This window comes from Leptodactylus fuscus, unplaced genomic scaffold, assembly GCF_031893055.1.
Source record: "Leptodactylus fuscus isolate aLepFus1 unplaced genomic scaffold, aLepFus1.hap2 HAP2_SCAFFOLD_61, whole genome shotgun sequence".
In the NCBI taxonomy this organism is placed as follows: domain Eukaryota; kingdom Metazoa; phylum Chordata; class Amphibia; order Anura; family Leptodactylidae; genus Leptodactylus; species Leptodactylus fuscus.
In genome coordinates, this window is record NW_027440642.1 from 541723 (window position 1) to 545620 (window position 3898).

The window sequence follows — 3898 nt, forward strand, 5'->3', positions numbered from 1 at the left end:
GTCACCGGAAGGGGCGGGGCCGCACCGAGGAGGGCGGGGTCTCGCCCGTCACTGCTTCACTGCTCTGTGCTGTATAGAGAAAGCCGGAGCCGAGGGCATGAGGACGAAGTGACTGGTACTCGCCACAGGGACCTGCTCCTCACCAGTGATAGTATATATATATATATATATATATATATATATATATACAGCCAGGTCCTCACCAGTGATAATGTATGTATGTATATATATATATTATCACTGGTGAGGACCTGGCTGTATATATATATATATATATATATATATATATATATATATATATATACACACAGCCAGGCCCTCACCAGTGATAGGGCCTGGCTGTATACATATATATACTAAATCAAATCAAAAAAGCTTTATTGGCACGTCCGAATAGGTATTTGGCATTGCCAAAGCTAGTAAAGTGGGCGGTGGGGGAGTTGGATTCGGGTGGGTGAGTGGTGGGTATAGGGGGTGGGGGTGGTGGTTTGGGTTATAACAGTCCATGGAGTTTCATCTTCCTCTTCGTTGGTGGCCGCTATATGGGGAGGTGGGGGTGGGTTGGATAAATATAACAGTCCGTGGAGTCTCATCTTCCTCTTGAGGCCACTGTGGAGATCACTGCCCAATACGTGTCAAGCTGTCACCAAACGAGGAAGCTGAGACTCCACGGACTGTTATATTTATCCCAATACACCCACCCCACCTCCCCATATAGCGGCCACCAACGAAGATGAAACTCCATGGACTGTTATAACCCAAACCACCACCCCCACCCCCTATACCCACCACTCACCCACCCGAATCCAACTCCCCCACCGCCCACTTTACTAGCTTTGGCAATGCCAAATACCTATTCGGACGTGCCAATAAAGCATTTTTTTGATTTGATTTAGTATATATATGTATATAGCCAGGTCCTCACCAGTGATAGTATATATATGTATACAGCCAGGCCCTCACCAGTTATAGTATATATATATATATATATATATATATATATATACAGCCAGATCCTCACCAGTGATAGTATATATAGCGGAATAACATCATCGCTTCTGCCGCTGCTGGCTTCATGCAGGGCAGGAGCATAGCGATGTTGTAGACATCTGTGCCGGCGTCTACACTCCCCGGCATCCGCCTCTCTATTACAGCGGATGCCGCGTTTGTATTCACATATACAAAGCCAAGCGGCGAGATGCCGCTGGCCCTGTGTGCGCGCTCATAGACCAGTTTAGCCTTCACAATGCGAATACAGACCCGGCATCTGCTGTAATAGAGAGAGGCGGATGTCTGGTCTGTATTCGCATTGTGAAGGCTAGACTGGCCTATGAGCGCGCACGCAGGGCCAGCGGCATCTCACCGCTTGGCTTTGCATATGTGACCCCGCCCACCAATGACGCAACAAAGCCGGAAGATAGAAGATTTTATAGCAATGAAGACTGGTGAGTATGCGTTGTGGGACAACCCCTTTAATTACTGCCTCCAGGCACCTCACATATTAGTAACCCTTAGGCCAGCTTCACACGGACATTACAGTATGGGACGCTGAAGCTGCGAGGGAGCAGGGACTCCTAACATCATAAACCACTACACTGCTGGGAGTCCGGGGCCTGGTCTGGGAACCACAGCTGACAACCAAACATGTCCATGTGAAGCCAGCCTTAGGGTGCCATTACACATGTGGTCTTTATTCACATTAGTGTATGTGCTGTTTCTACTCTGATCAAAAACACACCTGTGTAATAGCGGCCCTAGGGCGGGATCAGGCTGCCCTTGTTAATGTCCATTGATGGATGACAGCAAGGAACATTAACTGCAGCAGAGAAATGGACAGAGACAGTCAGTGACCGCTCCCATTAACACTAATGTAAACAACATGATGGACGCTGTCTCCTGTCTTTCCTCCGTCTCCCGTCATTTAGGTTTAGTTTTCTGACTGAAGAATAAGTTGTGCGCGCCGGACATTTTCCTTCCTTTACAAGAATAAACAAAAATGACAGAAGAAACACAAGAGACAGAAAAAGTGGAGACAGAAGACGGCGTCTTTAATGTTTTTTTTTTTTTAATGTATAATCTGGTTTTATTGAAAGTTTTATGATTAAAGACAAAGAAATCTGTATATGAGGCACGCAGGCCCCAATCGACATAGGCAGACGAGGGGAACACCCCAACTGATAATGAACAGTATAACATATAACGTAATCATTGCTAAAGCAAGATACAGAGCTTAATGGGTTTTTGTAACATTCTAGTCAATGGGAACAGACGCAGGAGGATGAGGAGGCTCCAACTATGTCTATTGCTCTCATCCTATGACAGATGACAGTAACTGTTATGCATAACAGTAGGGTGAATGTAACCTTACTCCATCATGTTCTAGGTCTTCCACTACTGTATGCAGAGATCCTGCTGTGCCTTGATGGGGGGGAGAGTTAAGTTATGGCTAATTGGTGGATTTCTTACTATTAAAGTTATGACACTTAGAAAACACTATTTACACATTTATTTATATTAAATTTAAGTTTTGGGGTAAAAAAATAAAAAATACATAAAGTAAAAACAACAAAATAACAGCGAAACATGAACAAACTCAGAGGTCACTTTTTAAAGGAATCGTATCATTCAAACGCATTTTTTTATGACTAACACATCGGAATAGCCTTATGAAAGGCTATTCTTCTCCTACCTTTCATTGTCTTCTCCGCGCCGCCGTTCGCCTGAAATCCCGGTATTTGTCGGTATGCAAATAGTTCTGGGGGCGTACGCAATGCTGCAAGAGAACTCTCTCCAGCGCCGCCTCCATCTTCGTCAGCAACGGCCTCTTCATCTTCTTCTTCCGGTGCGCGGTGGGTCAAAATTCAACGCATGCGCAAGTCGGCTCTGCCAGCGGGCCTCGGGAGTACACTCCTGTATGGAGTTCTTACTGCGCCTGCTCGCGTAAGTGGCCACAAAAAAATGGCGACTTGCATGTGAAATCGGCTTTGCCAGAGGCCCGCTGGCAGAACAGACTTGAGCATGCGTTGAATTTTGACCACCGCACGCCGAAAGAAGATGAAGAGGCCGTTGCTGATGAAGATGTAGGCGGCGCTGGAGAGAGTTCTCCCGCAGCATTGGGGATGCCCCCAATGCTGTTTGAGCGCTGAGGACCGCCCCCAGTGCTGTGAGATAACTCATTTGCATACCGACAAAAACTGGGATTTCAGGCGAACAGCAGCACGGAGAAGACAACGAAAGGTAGGAGATGAATAGCCTTTCCTAAGGCTATTCCAACGTGTCAGTCATAAAAAAATTGCTTTGAATGATAGGAGCCCTTTAAATAATTGTACCCCTTCCCGACATCCGTGATAGTACATGCCGGACCTTTAAAGATGGCGGCCATCATAGCCACTGGGTCTTCACAGTATTGTATAATGGAGACCCGATACTAATGAGTGCAGCTATAACTACATCCAGGTATATCCCACTATCCCTCATGTCCCTCCAGTGCCCCCACATTACTAACAATCATCCTACTATCCCTCATGTCCCTCCAGTGCCCCCCACATTACTAACAATCATCCTACTATCTCCCCAAGTCTCTCCAGTGTATCCCCACATTACTAACAATCATCCTACTATCCCTCATGTCCCTCCAGTGCCCCCCACATTACTAACAATCATCCTACTATCCCCCATGTCCCTCCAGTGCCCCCCACATTACTAACAATCATCCTACTATCCCCCCAAGTCTCTCCAGTGTACCCCACATTACTAACAATCATCCTACTATCCCCCCAAGTCTCTCCAGTGTACCCCACATTACTAACAAGCACCACACTGTCCTCCATGTCCCTCCAGTGTACCCCACATTACTAACAAGCACCTCACTATCCTCCATGTCCCTCCAGTGTATGCC